The sequence below is a fragment of the Dryobates pubescens genome, chromosome 10, assembly GCF_014839835.1.
Source record: "Dryobates pubescens isolate bDryPub1 chromosome 10, bDryPub1.pri, whole genome shotgun sequence".
Taxonomy (NCBI): domain Eukaryota; kingdom Metazoa; phylum Chordata; class Aves; order Piciformes; family Picidae; genus Dryobates; species Dryobates pubescens.
The window spans coordinates 9,721,006-9,738,908 of NC_071621.1; positions in this window are offsets into that span (position 1 = coordinate 9,721,006).

Here is a 17,903-nt window from a genome sequence, read left to right on the forward strand (position 1 = left end):
CAATGACTAATGACTCTCTCCGTGAAGAACTTTCTCCTCACCTCGAGCCTAAACTTCCCCTGGCACAGCTTGAGACTATGTCCCCTTGTTCTGGTGCTGGTTGCCTGGGAGAAGAGACCAACCCCTTCCTGGCTACAACCACCTTTCAGGTAGTTGTAGAGGGCAATGAGGTCACCCCTGAGCCTCCTCTTCTCCAGGCTAAACAATCCCAGCTCCCTCAGCCTCTCCTCATAGGGCTTGTGCTCAAGGCCTCTCACCAGCCTTGTTGCCCTTCTCTGGACACGTTCAAGTGTCTCAATGTCCTTCTTAAACTGAGGGGCCCAGAACTGGACACAGTACTCAAGGTGTGGCCTAACCAATGCAGAGTACAGGGGCACAATGACTTCCCTGCTCCTGCTGGCCACACTATTCCTAATGCAGGCCAGGATGCCATTGGCCTTCTTGGCCACCTGGGCACACTGCTGGCTCATGTTTAAGCAGCTGTCAATCAGCACCCCCAAGTCTCTCTCCGTTTGGGACCTCTCCAGCCACTCTGACCCCAGCCTGTAGCTCTGCATGGGGTTGCCATGGCCAAAGTGCAGCACCTGGCACTTGGACTTGTTAAATGCCATCCCATTGGACTCTGCCCATCTGTCCAGTCAGTCGAGGTCCCTCTGCAGAGCCCTTCTGCCCTCTAACTGACCAACGTCTGTTCCTAACTTGGTGTCATCTGCAAACTTGCTGATGACTGACTCAATCCCCTCATCCAGATCATCAATGAAGATGTTAAAGAGGACAGGGCCCAGCACTGATCCCTGGGGAATACCACTGGTGACTGGCCGCCAGCCGGATGTGGCACCATTCACCACCACTCTCTGGGCTCAGCCCTCCAGCCAGTTCCTAACCCAGCACAGAGTGCTGCTGTCCAAACCACGAGCTGACAGCTTAGCCAGGAGTTTGCTGTGGGGGACGGTGTCAAAGGCCTTGCTGAAGTCCAGGTAGACTACATCCACAGGCCTCCCCACGTCCACCAGACGGGTCACCTGATCATAGAAGGAGATCAGGTTGGAGAGGCAGGACCTGCCCTTCCTAAATCCATGTTGGCTGGACCTGAGCCCTTGGCCATCCTTCAGGTGCGCAGTTATTGCCGCCAGGATAATCTGCTCCATCACTTTCCCTGGCACTGAGGTCAGGCTGACTGGCCTGGAGTTTCCAGGTTCCTCCATCCGTCCCTTCTTGTGGATGGGGACCACATTGGCCAGTTTCCAGTCATCTGGACCTCACTGGTGAGCCAGGACTGGAGGAAAACGATGGAAAGCTGCTTGGCAGCTCATCTGCCAGCTCTCTCAGCACCCTAGGATGGATCCCATCCGGTCCCATGGACTTGTGAGAGTCCAAGTGGCTCAGCAGGTCCTGGACTAATTCCTCATGGATTTCCAGGGCATCACACTGCTCCCCAACCCCATTGCCCAGCTCAGGAGGCCACTCATCCTGGTCTCCTGCCTGGCTGTGAAAAATTGAGGCAAAGAAGGCGTTCAGGACCTCAGCCTTTTCCTCATCTTTGGTCACCGTGTTCCCCTCCAGGTCCAGTAAGGAGTGGAGGTTCTTCTTGCCCTTCTTTTTAGTGTTAATGTATTTGTAAAAATGCTTTTTATTGTCTTTGACAGAGGTGGCCAGCTTAAGTTCCAACTGGGTCTTTGCCTCTCTAATTTTTTTCCTACATAATCTAACAGCTTCCTTGAACATACCTTGAGAAGCCTTCCCCTCCTTCCAAAGGTGATACAGCCTCTTTTTTCCCCTTAAATCCTCCAGGAGCTGCTTGCTCATCCAGGCTGGTCGCCTTCCCCGCCGGCTCATCTTTCAGCACATGGGAACTGCCAGTTCCTATGCCTTCAAGAGCTCCTGTTTGAAGTAGGTCCAACCCTCCTGGACCCCTTGGTTCTTGAGGGCTGCTACCCAGGGAATTTTACAAATAAGTTTCTTAAAGAGGCTGAAGTTTGCCCTCCGGAAGTCCAAGGTGAAGGTTCTGTTGGTTCTTCTCCCTATCTCCCTGCATATTGAAAACCTCACTATCTCATGGTCACTGCACTCTAGGCAGCCTCCCACGATCACACCTCCCACCAGCCCTTCTCTATTGGAGAACAGCAGGTCAAGCAGTGCCTGGCCTCTGGTAGGCTCACTTAACAGCTGCGTCAGGAAGCTGTCCTCCACAATTCAAGCGTAGCGGTCCTGAGCACTGGGTCTGATTGGCTCCCAAACCAAAATCTTCCCCTACAAATTCCCTTTTCGATAACTGAACAGCCCAATGGCAGATTACCTATTCAGTTCCCACCAATCAGTTCAAAATGTCTGGCAGGCAAAACTGCACATGCCTTCTCATATAGCATTTGACATCCTTAACGGTGCCTGTCTATTGGCTCCTCAGCCTCAAACCTGGACCCTGCAATAGGGAGAAAGGGCAGTGGCCAAACAGGTATAGCTGGCTTCTTAATGCCTCTTCCAGGACACATGTCCACCTGTTTGTCCACCAGTATCCCCCAAACCCTTTTCCACAGGGCTGGTCTCTATCACACCATCCCCCAACCTGCATTGACAATGAGGATTGTTATGACTTTCATAAACATATGACTTGCATTGCCAAGTAAATGAAAATGAAGCTGAGCCTGGCAGGTTACCATCTTCCTTCTTGGGTGGGTGTGTCGTAAATATATTTTTGTGGCCTTTCTTTGTCTTAAGTATCACAGAAGGAGAAGGCTTGCTTAAGCTGAGTGTCCTGGGGAAACAGTTGAAAGGAAGATAGTGCATTTGTGTGCCACCCTTTGTATTTTGTTTTCCTCTGTAATTTTGGAACCAAGGGCATAGGAAGAAAGAGAGAAAGTGAGAGGAGAGCTGACTTCATAAGGCTCCTAGACTGTCCTTTGCATATATGCTTGAGGTGAAAACATATCATGTTTTCTGCAGTATCCTTGCATACATGGGTGAGGGACCACTGCTTTTGAAGTGCTCAGGTGTGGTTGACAGCCATGGGAGAACATATTTCACATGTGTGCCAATCATCTAGATTCTAATCAGAGTTCATACAACAGACTCTGTTCTGCAGGGAACTTGTGCAGTGCCACTGGCCTAGGAGTCTGGTGGGCTTACAGCTGAGTTTCATATCTTACTTTCACAAAAAGAAAAGACTTGCAATACAACCAGTGTTCAAGCTCGAATAATAATGTTAACCTCAACCTCTTTCTACACTTTGTTCTGTTTCATTGCATGAGATTTTGGTCACATGCTTAAAAAAACACACCCCTCCCCATCACCAAATACTGCTTTCAGCCAATTGTTCTCTAGGGCAGGAGATGTGGTAGAAATGGCTTCTTTGTCCCTTTTTAATGTTTTTACCCACTTTGGCCTCATTTGGAGAAGTTAATGATAGATTTGCCATAAGTTCTCTCAAAATGTCCGTGGTCAAAGGATGCCTCTTAGGGCAAGAGGAGTCTAGTGCTCAAGGGGCAGACTTAGGGGCCAGCATTGCACAGAGCATGAGCTGAGCCCCAGTCAAGAGACATCAGGTTTTGGTTCTCCTTGGCACATCACCCTCCTAGGAGCTTTCCAAAACAGCCAGTTCAAGGCAAAGGCTGAACTGAGCTCTTGGCCAGGGCTGCAGGCACAGAAGACTGCAGCCCTTCTTTTGCCACGTGGGTGGGGGTGACAGTTGAGTTGTCTGTAACCCAGCAGCACCTTTTACTACCCAGCCCTATTAATCCGTCTGCCAGTCATTGTGAGGTCCCAGGCACTGGCTACTGCTCTCAGAGCTGCTTTTCTCATGAGCTGCTTTGCAGTGTGAAACAATAACAAAGGGAGGGAGTGGAATAGCTGTTGATGGTGGTTCTGTCTGGTGCAGAGAAGTATATAACTAACATGGGAGGCATTGGTATGAGGAGGCTTATGTTTTCAGCACTCAAGAAGCTTGCCCCTGATGGTAAGGCCTTCAAGATGCTATTTTTCTGGTGCTCATAGAGACTGTTACCTATAGTGACTTTGGGGGCTGGGGTGTGTGAATGGAAGTGCAAGGATGGTGGCTGCAGTGACTGATTTCTCTTGTCAGCGTCTTACTCTTCACTTTGAGGGATTCTTCTCTCTGTTCTTTTTATTCTGACTGACAGCAGGGTATATCCCAGGATCTGGTGCCTCTGAGGCTTGATAAGGTCTTTCATGAAAGCTGCAGAGGGAGTGAGGTGCCCTTCATATGTACTGATGGTATCTTCCTGTTTGCAGCCTGTGGCGTAAGACAATACCTGCATCAGCTGTGAAAAACAGCTCTAAGGGACCTGTAAAGCCCTCATAGGAGAAGCAGAGAGATTTTCAGGGAAACACTGAAAGAAAAGGTAATATCAGAGAGCTTTATGCTTTTGCCTTTTCTTCTTATTGGTGCTTAACACTGAGTTTAAAGGCCCCTATGTAGCATAAGATTATACAGATGAAGTGGATCTTCCTATCAAGAGAGATTTTCTAGGACCTTCTTCTGCAAACTGTTCTTTCCTTTTCTAAGTTGGTTTGTGCACCAGGGAGTAAACATCTAGGATGATCCTTCAGACTGCTGAATACCAAGTTCTGCCTCAAATTGCCACTAGTGGTTGTGCTTTAGGCTGTGACAGTTTAGTCTGTGCTTTTAAGAAAAAGATAGCTGCAGAATTCTCTAGCTGAACAGTTGGCTGTAAAAAGGAAGACAAAGATTAATTCTAAACAAATTTCATTGGTAGATGAGTGGGATGTAGTTTTACAATCTTACATTCTGTTCTCAGTCTCTCTGTCTCTTTCTGTTGGAATGCATGCATGCTGCCCTTGGACAGAGACCATTAATCAGTGTTGTAGTTTATGAATTTATTGGCCAGAAATATGATAAAATATGAATATTATTTATTAAATATAAAAAACTGTTTTCCTGCACCAATTTGCCCGGTTGATAACAGGTTGATTACACAGGGTAGAAGGCTAATAAACAGTAGAATAACAGTCTAGAACAATGAGAACTTGGAATACAGAGGAACAAACTAGAATCTCCCTGTGCACATGAAACTAAACAGCAATACTGCCTTGGGTGGCGTAGACAAACCACTGTCAAGTTCACAACAGAGCTATCTAAGACGTAACAAGCTATAAACCTCAGAAATAACCAGGTAAAATAGCGTATTTTACTCATGAACCACCGAGCTGCTAACTACCAAAACCTCTGCTGAACGAAGAGATGTTTGAGTTTGTAGCTATAGTTCGAAGGGCAGTATCCACAGATTTAGAGGAAATGAGAGAGCAGGCCCATGAGTGAAGGCCCAACTTCAGCACTATGCCGCTAAAACAAGATAACTGACCTGAAGAAAGAGCAAGTAGGTTGCTTGTCGCCACCTTGAATCCCCTTAATGAACGGGGGAGAGAGGTGAGAGAGTAACCAGCATGCAAGCTATGAGTGTAACAAGCCCAAAGTATACGAGGTCTTCCCCTATAAATTCCCTTTTGGAAAACTGAACAGCCCAATGGCACATTAGCCATTCAAATCCCGCCAATCACTTCAAAATGTTTATAGTAAACTGCACGCGCCTTCTCTCATGGCGTCTGACACATGCAGTTGCCTCTCTGAAACGTGAGGCTCAGGGATCGGGTTCAGCTTCCACTCCCCTCCAGGCAGCCCTCACGGCACCTGCCTATTAGGGTATTGATGAAAAAATTATTTGTGCACCTGACCCCTCAACCAGATCTCCCAGGGCTCTGAAGTAATTTTTGATAGCCCTGGGAGTTCTGGTTGCAACATCATCATTCCCTAACTGCATAAATAGTAAGGGATAGTAGTCAGAGGGTTGCACCAGACTAGGCAGCCTTCTGGTAACATCTCTAACTTGGGCTCCTGGGAGACAACAAATTTCCCTATGAGATGGGTCTGGCCAACATATGGGGCCCTCTGTTCCCCTCAGGAGGGAATCACCAATAACAATTACCCTCCTCTTTTTTTTGAGGGAGCAGGTCCTGATGCCAGGGGAAGGCTGTTTAACCTTAGGCTGCTTTGCCTTAGGCTATTTAACCTTAGGCTGTTTAGCCTCAGGGAAAACCCCAGATGGTGTGTCCTCCGGCATCAGAATCACCTCACCCTCTATCTCCAGTGCCCCATACCTGTTTTCCAAGAGCAGCGGGGAAGGTGAGGGGAGGCAAGGAGGTTTAACTTTGTGTCTTTTGAGAGGAACCTGAGTCCATTCCCCTTTGCTTTTTGGATAACCAGCCTCTGCTGGGGGAGCCTGCAAGAGCCTGCTTACTCTGGTTCATCTCTTTCCTCCTCTGTTTCATCTCTTTCCTACATTCCTTTACACCTCTAAGACTAGCAACCTCATCCTTCAGTCTGGCCACCAGGTTAAGCAGATAGTCAATCTGCTCACACCTTATACAAGAGTTGCTCCCACTACCCTGCATCTCAAGAGTCAGGCTGCAGCACTCTCTACAGCCAGATACCTGGACAGCTGCCTGCTTGTGTTTTACCTCAGTCTGGGTCGACACTGATTTTTTTAAGGAGTTTTTGCTGCGAGTTACAGCCATGCCTGTCCCTGGCCACAGCACCTACTGGACAAAAAAATTAGAAACAGTGAGAGCATGAGAGAATACGAGAGAATACGGGAGAGCTTCCCTCCGAATGGAAGCCCCATGAAAGCCGTGAAAAGACGGCTGCTCTGAGCCTCGCAGCGTGTGTAGAAATCTCCGTGGTCCCGGAGGTTCCCGTAGCCCGAAAAGGAGAGCAGCGGGTGGCCCCCGGCGGCTTCCCGCCGAATGCTAGGGGTAGGAAGGGACCTCCAGAGATCATCTAGTCCCAACCCTCCTGCTAGAGCAGGACCACAGAATCTAGAACAGGTCACACAGGAATGCATCCAGATGGGTCGTGAAAGTCTCCAGGGAAGGAGACTCCACAACATATCTGGGGAGCCCATTCCAGTACTCTCCAAACATCACAGTGAAGAAGTTCTTCCTCATGTTGAGGTAGAACCTCCTGTGCTGTAGTTTATATTTATTGCCCCTTGTCCTGTCACAGGGTGCAACTGGTTGAGGGAAGCTCCTATACTTCATTGCTCATCCTCTCCTTGGTATCAGAGCACAGACTGGGCTAGACTGAAACAAATCGTTCCTCAGTTTGACTGGGTCTGATATTTTGCACTTTCTGTAGAAGTCATTATTTTCAGCCTTTTTCTGCTGTTTCTTCTGGTGTTTACATAGGTATTTTCATTCATGCTGCAATCTTAACCATACCTGTTCTAGTATTTCTGTAACAAACATCTATAAAACTCCCCTTTTTACTGTCCCAGTGTGCTTCTCTGGGCTCTGAAGTCTGTGATTAGACTCATCCCTGTTGGGGTCTTTCTTGCAGCCAGGCTCAGTTGTGGTGGAGAGTTTCTGCTGTTGGGTCGGGTCCTTTGACATCCCACTACAGCCTTACTAGGCTTGCACTGCATCTGTGTCACTGGGGAAGCTCCCATGGCTCTTGTTGCCCATTGTGCAGTAGTAAAATTGTCAACAAAGGATGGCATTGCCTCTTAAAATGCTAAAACCTTAACAAATACAAAATAAAGTCCCTGGCACCTGCTACCAGGTGGAGAAACCAACCTGTGCTTTGCAATGTATTTGTGTGGGAATTAATGAGAACAAGACCTAATAAAATCCTGGTGCTAGTCCACTGTTGTTTGTATGGGTGTAATGGAAGAAGTACTTCTATCTGATTCATCTCTTGGATTCTGTAAGAAGCTCAGGTGTGAGAAGTGCTGAGGCAGTAGAGCAGAACTGCCCTAGTCCCAGTGCTCATTTTAGATGTGAAACTTTGTAAGCACTTGGCATGTGCTTTTCCAGCTGGCTTTGATGAACTGGAGTGAAAGAAAGTGTTTTAAATCTTGAGATGTTGCAAATTAGTAGAGAGTGGCCAAGCTCTGCTGTGCAGTCACTGAGGTACAATAAGAAATCTGCTAATTAGGCAAGACTTCATCTCACATTGCTGATTTGCTGCAGACCTCTGAGAGTACACTATGTCTAAAAACCACTTGGCAACCCCATCCTTCAGGCCTGATCTCAGCAGGGCTTTCATGCAGTTTTACTGAAGCATAAGTTTCTGGGGTGTTTTGGTTTTTTGTTGGCCTTAAATTTATTTAAAAAAATATATTTTAAACCTAATTCCTTAACATTTGCCTAAAACTTGATGAGCTTTCTGTGCAAGGACAGCAGCATAGCTATTGCTGCTCCCTGCCAAAAGCTAATCTCAGCCTGGTTATGATATTGTGCTAGAGTGTACTCATGATATTTTGATTTCCACTTGAGCCTCAACTAAGATCCATGACTTAGTGCCATCTAGGAAAAGGTCATACGGAGCAGGTATGTGAAATGTGAAAATATTCCCCATTCAATATTAACAGCAGCACAACACGGGAAACATGTAGAGAGATCTGAGAAGAAGGTAACTGTTACTGGATGAGGCACAGGCATGAGAAAGAGAAAGAAACCCCAGGGAAGTTGATTCCAGACTGATACAAAACTTTACCCATATCATGGTGAGAGGGGTTCCAGAATATGTACTGGGATCCCACCTGAACACACAGACCAGCAGCATTACCTGAAGATGGGTGCAGTGAGATGTGGATGCTGGAAGGGAAAGCGCTGAGTGTGCTGGGTTGAGGCACCCCCTCTCCCCACCTCAGGCAGAAATAAACAGCTCAGAGAAACGGATTGCAAAAGTGATGAAAGTTTAAATAGAAAGCAGTGAATGTTTACAGAAAGCCAAAAGCTCAGTGACAAAAAAGATCCCAAAACAGACCCAGAGACATCCCATCCCCACCTGAGGGTACACCCAAAACCCCCAGGGCTCCTTCTTCCCCCCCACTGCTAGGCTAGTCTCAGCTGGCCAGATCTGAGACTGCCCATCCCCCTGTGGCCTTGGGCCTAGCCAGGCCCATGGCTGGGAGACATCTCCCCCAGTTACCAGCTGAAGGAGGAGGATGAAGAAAGAGGAAGTGCCAGACCCCACACTGGATTTCATAGTGGTGCAGGAATTATGGTAGGAAATACTAATTTCCTGTGTCTGCCCACTGGGCTGGACCTCTGGGCACAGGAAGCACCTCACATAGCAGAGGGCACCCAGCCCAAACTGCAACAGCTGAGAAAAGTACCTTTTTTTCCTGGATAAAGAGTCATTTTCTTGTGCTTTGAGGTTGGTCTTTTCAAATTAGTTTCATTTGGAAAAGCAACAACAACTTGTAAAAGACTGGCATGGTCTTTTTTTTTTCTTTTAATGGTCACAAACTTGAACATAGGAAGTTCTATCTAAAGATGAGAAGGAACTTCTTTACATTGAGGATTGTGGAGCACTGGAACAGGCTGCCCAGAGTGGTGGTGGAGTCTCTGTCTCTGGAATCATTCAAAACCTGCCTGGACACTGTCCTGCACAACCTGCTTTAGGTGAACCTGCTCTGGTGCTGGGGTTGGACTAGATGGTCTCCAGAGGTGCCTTCCAACTTCCGTCATTCTGTGATTCTATGATTCCTCCTTCTCTGAATACCTTTTTCTTTTGTTTTGCCAGTGTATTTTTCTGTTCTTTCTCCAGGCTGTTCATAAGTTCATAAACCTATGTCACATCCTTTTTCACTGACGTTTTCCAGCCTGAGGAGTCCTAGCCTATGTAGTCATTTATAGTGCAGAAGTTGTTCCATATTTTTGATCGTTCTTGTTGTTTCTTCATCATGAGGAAGTTGGGCCCTGCTTTTTCAGGGACAGAGATTTCCGCTGCTTTGTTGCTCTACAAATGAGGAAGGATCTGGAGAGAATTTCTTTATAGTTCACTGTTTCAGGCAGCTGCAGCTGCCAGACCATGGATCTCATGGATCTAGTCTGAGCAAGCTGCCCATGGTCCATTTCTCCCAGATTCACTGCAGGGGAGCAGTCAGCCTTGCAGCCAGTTCTAGCTGCTAGCAGTCAGACAGGCACCCGCTAGACCTGCCCATAGGTGTGTCTCTCCAAGTTCAGGAAGGTGGTAAAGGTCTCTTTGATGTCTACATGAGATCAGATGATATTGAAGAGTGGACTATTGACCTGTACCCCTAACTTAACAGGTCTGGGTCATTTCAAGAATTGATTCTTCTATGTAGCTGATGTATCTCAGAGTTCTGCTTCTTGAGAGCTTGGATGAGGTTGCATAGTGACACCCTAGTGTCAGCAGGTAGTAGGGATGAGGGCATGTGGGGTAATATAAATATGTGGCAGGAAGGATGCAGTTATGAACTGTGAAGAAGGAGCTGCCTCATGGGACAGAGGAGGAGTAAGGCTAAATGGAGCATGCAGGAATGTGATGTTGAGTGGTTTGGGGTCATTGATTCTAAGGTCATTTCAGAAAGAGATTTTAATTGTTTTTCTTCTGGGCAGTGGCTGGTATTTGTTGTATTGCTGCTTTGCTCAGTGTTATTGACCAAGTGGTGTTAATCTTTACCTCTTAGGAGCCAGTGAACAGTTTGTTTACAGAAACAGTGATCAGGAAGAATTACCAGATAAGTCTTCAGGGGTTGAATATTTATTTGGAGACTGGAAATAAGAACTAAAGTGCCCAACTTAGCCGCAGACCAGTGATGTTCTTTTGGGGCTGTTCAAATAACTGTGTGAAGCAATTGAAGTCCAGAAGTAGTGAACACAGGTATAATGTGAAAGTTTCAGACAGAATATTTCAGTTGTTGCCAAGACACAGGTCAAGAAACATATTGTTTTGCTCAAGTTAAAACAGAACAAAACAAAAAACACAAAGGATGACCTGTTCTTTCAGAAGCCCTAAGTACCTTTATAGGAGGGACTTGCAATTTGATAGAGGTGGCCTTGAGTCAGAAATGATACCAATAAAATAAGATCACCTACATCTATGTACATGCTCAGGAGAAATCTAGATGACACCACAGATTCCATCTGAACTGGTCTCACCAAGCACTGCAGCTGTTTCTCTGTAGCAGCCTCTAGGTTGTGCATCAAGCCAACAAGAAAGTGCCAAGGCCTTTTCACCTGACTTAACAACCTAAAGGAAGCACATACATTTAAACAATGATTTATTTCTGTGTTTTTTTGTTGTTTGGTTGGTTGTTTTTTTTGTTTGTTTTCTAGATAGTGGCTCCTCTAAGACAGAAATTTTACCCTGGAAGAGCATCTTAGTTGCCAGTAACTACAGAAGACATCTCGGTGGTACAGCCTTCTAACTGTGGAGCCCAAATGACATGGAATTTAAGTGTGTCAAATCCAATAATTTCTGCAGATCTCATTGGTGGTGTTTAGATGTGTTTGGAAGTACAAGAGGGAAGAGCAGGAATGATGAGACTGGGGGAATCTGTAAGGGCATCAGGTTGCAGAAAGGGGCAGTAAGGATGGAGAATATAGTTTACTTTTTAGTAGTGCCTTTTTTTTTTTTTTTTTCAATTAGGTTTCAGAAAGTTTTAAGACGTTTTGGACAACTGAGTGGTTAAAAAATGTCTGGCATATTGCTTGTGTATGATCTTTTATTTTCCAGTGACAGAGGAAATTGGTGCCTGTGCTGTGAATTTTATTTCACTTACAAACAGCCTTGAAGCCTTTGGTGATATCCGACAGCACCTGACTATGGTTCAGTGAAAGATTTAGTAATGACAGAACAGGTAACTGAAGGAGAATATAGGAGACTGTGTCATTTCTTTCTGTTCCTCAGATTACGTGTTCCTTGGAGGACTCATGCATCCCTGCTGCCTTTGAGATCTTTGAATATTTGTGGAGAGAGGATTATTTTGGCCATGAAGTCAAAAGTTTTAGGGCTGAGGCTGAATTTGCATTTTTTAAGTGAATGGCGCTTTACCTCCAGCAGATGGTGGTAAAATACCAGGGTTTGGCCTGTGAAAAACCAGATGTATAGGAAGCTGACTGGCTCATCAGGAGAAAGATTGCTTCATTCAGTTTAAACCATAATCAGAGCGAAACAGTTGATAAATGTATTAATGACCAGTAATTAAATGGCAACCAGTCAACTATCCCTTCAGGACCAAAATAGTAATACAGCAGATAAGCCATAGGGGTAGACCCTAACAAAATGTTGTGACACATACACAGATACCCATCCCTGCACACTGGCCCAGGTCTGGGTTACAAGTGAACCAACCTGTTCTGGTTGTGCTGTCTCAGTGCTTAACTTTCCATCTGCAATTTGAATTTGAAATCAGCTTCACTGCAAAGTAACTTCTTCTTCTTCTTCTTTTTTTTTCTCACCCAGATTGCCATGTAAGGATTTTTTGGAAGACAGTTCTGTTGCATTATGTAAAATCCTCTAAATTACACAACCCCTTTTGAAACCTCCACTATCTGAGTGTCTCCAAGCATGGCTTTTCTTGAACACTTCAAACAGCCACGTCTGCTTCCCCAAAGTTATTAACATCACTTTAATTCTGTTTCATCTAACATTGCTCTGCCTGCTTCCTGGATACATGAAGAAAAGGAAACTAGCTTAGGAAAAAAAATTGGATTGATTTGTAGCTTCAACAAGACTCTAATTCTCCCAAATATTTTTGATGTATGACAACCAAAGATACTATTCAAACATAGTTTTCTAGGCCCAGCTGTGCTAGCTCTATAGGTTTGTGTCTTCCACCCAAATATAGATGTTCATCATTCTTCCTGTTAAAGCTTTTTGCTTCTTCAGGTTGCCTGCTACATGTTCCCTAAACCATTTTGGGCAACATAAGCTAGATTAATTTAAACAGGTTCAATATTAGATCTCTGGTAACTGGCAGAAAAATGCTTCTCTAGGAGCACAGATTTTCTACCTTGCATGCTGTTGATGTTGCTATTTAATGGGCAGAACTGACCTGTTTTTCTTATAGGTTTGAAAAGAATGGATAAAACCAGATTGACTGTGTCCATTACTGAGGCTGGGAGAAGGTGTGAGAACAAACCATCAAGATCAGTTCATGCCCTACCTACTTGAACCTAAGACATGAACTGATCTTGATGGTTTGTTCACAGGACTGCAGGTGGTTGAATTCATCTGTTTTGGTCTTTTACAGCTTGACACTGAGGCATTGTAGCTTACCATTTCTGAACTCATTCTGCCCCAAGTGAGAAGGTAACCTCCCTGTATTTCACTTGATGGCATGCTGTCAGGTAGACCATGACAGCTACATTTCTCAGCTGATGCTTGCCAGATAGCTGGCTCACTGTGTATGGAATGGACTAAACCTTTCCACTGTGCAGTTAGTAGTTTACAGCTCTTTGAACTGTAATATTTCTTCATCATATCTGACTATTTTTTGCTTCCCCATGCACAATATACAACCTCTCTGCATGGTCATTTGGCAGCTTTGCTACCATCCCTCCTCATACTGCTTTTTCTGTCTTCTGTCATGACTTCAGGCAGCTGCTTTCTTGTTGGAGCTAAATTGGATGTCCAGAAGCCAAGTTCTTTTTGTTCAGTTTCTTCTGAGTAGATAGAATTGGAGAGAGATAAGTGCAAGCTTAAGCCAAGGTGCACCTGGATTCAATCTCATTTTGCTCTTCATATGCATCAGAATACCTTCAGAAAGAGCAGGTGTAGCTAAAAGAAGCTCTTAATCTCATTATCATGCTAATAAATCAGTGTTACTGAGCACATGTACTTCTATCTTTGTAAGCACAAATGTGCAATGAGGCCTTCATATATAAGGAGCTGGTGAGAAGCAACAGTACTTCTAAAAACTGGGATTCCTCCATGTAGGAGAATCAATGTCTGAGCTGCATTGTCTAGGCTGTCTCAGGCTAGGTTCATTGTTGGGTGGGTTGGGCTGTTTGAAAGGGAGGCAAAGTGATTTGTGTAGTAGGGGTTCATTTTAGAACCTCTACAACTTAAAAAAAGAGAAAAAAAAAAGAAGGAAAAAAAAAAGAAAAAAAAGTTGTATGCAGCCTGAAAGAACTTTTCTTAACAAGAGACCTTGGTTTACTGGTGGGTAGTTACTTAACTTTCCAGTGAAAATATGGAATACAACCTTGTAGGATTGCAGGATTTGCTGATTCAAAGACTTGATAATAAGAAGTCTCTGCCTGCCTGCTAACTAAAAATTAAAAATACAGTTAGCCTTGGTTTCCATGACAATCCTGAGACTTGTTGAACTGCAGCTCCTGGTTAAGTTCAAACACTTTGATAGTACCCAGCAGCACTTGGATGGAAGTCCGGAAAATTGGCAAGGGAATAAAAAAGTAATCCTTCTTCCTTTGGGAAAGCTTACCTGCATGCCAGTAAGGCCAAGTTGTAAGTAACTGTTTGTCAGGCAAATACTTCACTAGCAATTTGGACAGACTAATGATTCCTTCCTACTCAGTGCTGGAGAAAGGGCATAGGGTTGAAGGATGGGTAGGAAGTGTTATATCTCTCTAGACATTAACTTCAGTGAAATGAGACAGTTTCCATCCAGTGAAGTTACTCTCCACGTTTTCCCAAGCTTCCTTTAGAGAAGTAGTGAGTGTACTTCTGGGGAGCTTTGTGATGAACAGTCTGCACTACTAGAGTGCTCATAAAGCTGTTTGGTTGGTATTTGTGTAGTGGACATAGAAAGAAGCAGCCTAAATTCAGAATTGCTTTCAGTTTTGCAGCCAAATTGTGTTTTGCAGTCATCTCTTGCACAAAGAGACTTTCTGGTTCTTTTTTCTTGTACTCAAGCCAGTCCTGCTGAGCGGTCTCTCAGAGAGTTTGCTATAACTTGGCTCTGTTTTAATCTCCTTTTAAACTGTGAGTCTGTATTTCAGATGCAACTAGTATTATTTAATCATTCACTGCATTGCTCCACTGGAAGAGACGGACAGTCCCATGGAGCCAGCATTTATAAGTTCCATTAAGAAGAATTGATGCTTTTCCCCCTCATCTGGCAAATCCCTGTCGTGTCAAAGATGTTGTAATTGATCTTTGTCATTAAATTCAGTAATGTCCAAATTTACAGATCTACCTTGTTTCAGGCTAATGTAGATAAATGAGGTTCATGATAAAATATTGACTTTTCCTTGGCACCTATGCACCTCAGCACTTTATGCATTTGATTAACATACAAGAAAGGCTGTAAAATCAAATAAATGAATGCAAGGAGTAATGTTTTATTCTCCTTAAATGATATATGAGACTTAGCTATTTATAGCAGGGGGTTGGGAGAGAAATGTAAAGCTAAGCTAATTCTAGGAATGCTGATACAGGAGATTCCGTGAAAAATTGATATTTTTATGAGGAAACTTCTGTAGGGAAAGCCAGAACACCATGTAGTGATGTAAAGCTAATTTGTTTGTACTTTGACCATGGTCTCTACCCAGTGCAGCCAAACATTGCATAAGAAGCATTTTTGAGAAATAAGGCACATATTTTTCACACTGAGTTGCTGTAATACCTTGCTGGGGCTGTGCTGGATCATTTGTACAAAAATCTTTAAAGCAAGGTTTTAGAGTTCTCTGCACGCTGTGCTGCAGCTCAGCCATGAATGCCATGCTAAAGAAACTTCTCTACCAGATATCATATGCAAGAGCTCTGCATGGATGTGACACACATGTATCAGAGAAAGCTTATCATGCAATGCTCTGGTGTATCTGAGCTATTAAGAATCAACAGAAATAATTTAAGGATGGATCCCCTCATAGAGACAATTCCCATGAAAGAATGTTTATCCATTACAAGGGGAACTGTTCAGATCTCATTGAGCCCACAGGCAGGGAAGTTTTCAAAGTATCTCACTTGAGCGCTGGAAAAATATTGAGTCATTCAGGATTTATTCTCTCACTATTTTTATCCATGCAGAATACAGATAGGAAGATCCTTAAGTGATGCAAATCATTAAAGCTCTATTGGCATCAAGGGAATCATCATCTTTAGCAGATAAGAAGGATGCTGCATCTCTGAGAAAGCTGCATATGAACAAATTGTGTGACAACTGTCTTCATAGACCAGATGCAGTAGAAAACGGCTGACTGGGGAATCTGAGTAGAACAGTTTAATCCTGGAGTAGATCACTACAAGGATATTCCTATTTCACAGTGAGACTTATTTCATTGCTGATACTTAGTTTGCTCCCAGAACAGAATCAATTCTCAGGAACAGGAACTTTTAATTTGGAATAAGGAGGCCACAAAGAAAGATACTGTGGAAGAGCAGTCATTCAGCTGTGTTTTTTCATTGGCTTGTATTTACAGAGGTTCAAAAAAGCCTGTATTAAAGTGCAGTAGTGACACTGTTTCTTTGCACCTTCTTAGTGATGTGACTGCCCTGGCTCTGAGCTCCAGATTCGCTTTCCTAGGCAATTTTCTTATACTGCCAGGCTCTGAAATGAGGACACCCTAATTAAAATTTCTCTCAGACACAATCATAGAGAAAAAAGAAAAACTTAGAAGGACTAGGTCTCCACCAAACTTCACTTTGCAGATGGATATGTCTTTATAGAATCATTAAGGTTGGAAAAGACCTCCAACCATAACGCAGCTATCAAGACCACTAAACCATATCCGGAAGCGTCACATCTACATGCCTCATGAGCACCTCCAGGGATGGTGAATCCTCCACCTCCCTGTGCAGCCTGTTCCAACATCTCACCACTCTTTCAGTAAAGAAATTTTTCCTAGTATTCAATATAAACCTCCCCTGGCACAACCTAAGCTCATGTCCTCTTGTCCTATCACTAGTTACCTGGGAGAAGAGACCAGCACCAGCCTCATTACAAGCTTCTTTCAGGTAGACGTAGAGATCAGTAAGACCTGCCCTTAGCCTTCTCTTCTCCAGACTAAACAACCCCAGCTCACTCCTCTGGTCCTTGTATGACATGCTCTGCAAACCTCTCACCAGTCTTTTTGCTCTTCTCTGGACACCCTCCAGAACCTTGATGTCTTTCTTGTACTGTGGCACCCAGAATTGAATACAGTAGTCAAGCTGTGGCCTCACCAGAGCTGAGTACAGAAGCATGATCACTTTTCAGAAGATTTCTGTCTCCCTCATGGTGATTGTTTTGTTGATTTTTCTGCCTGTTGGATTTCCCACCTGTTTCAACAGGGAAGTGACTTTCCTTCACTAGGAAAGTACAGTGTCTTGAAATGTCAAAACTATTTTATCTTCTGTAGTTAGAAATGAGATAACAATGAAGTTAGGAATGAGATACAAATGGGTCCTGGTTGTAAGTTCTTGACAGGGTCCAGCAGAAACATACATGGAAACTGAGGCGATTGCACAGGAGCACCATGACTACCAAATGCAGACATGTGGACTGCCTTTACAGCTAATAGAAGAAAGTGCACACTTTCATCTGAGCTATTCTAGATAATTTCTATAGAATGTGATGCCCCACAAAGATAAAGTGCCTGTTTCCTTCCACTTGTTAGAAAGCTAACCCAGCATGACTAGCTCAGATATAGATCTAAACAGTAGGATATATCTACAGTTGAGTACAGGCTGAAACTCTAGTGTCTTTTAATACCTTTTATATAGTGAACCTATGTCTCCAAATTGTGATCCTCAAAGTGGGATAAAAGAGTGTGAACGTGGATCAAATACTCTCCTAAACAGATGGGATACAGACCAGAACATTTAGAGGCTCTGATTACCTCATCTTCTATCATGAAAAAAATGCTTAACAAATCCTGAAAACTTTTGAATGGTTATGTATGAGGAACAAAAATTTTAAAAATCTGAGAGTCCTTCATACAGTTTCTTTGTTTCAAGGTCATCATGAATTAGTTTTGGAGATTCATGGAATTGGTTGTCTATGTCCAATAAATTATGGCAGGTAATTAAGCCATTCATTTTAACTTCAGTGCTTCACTCCAGTGTCCTTGTGGATCTGCTGTACTGGGTGTGCTTTTTTTGCCCTTTTAAAATTTTTTCCAGTGGAAAACTTGATTGATAGTTCCCCATTATTTTGATAGGGACATTAGTGGAA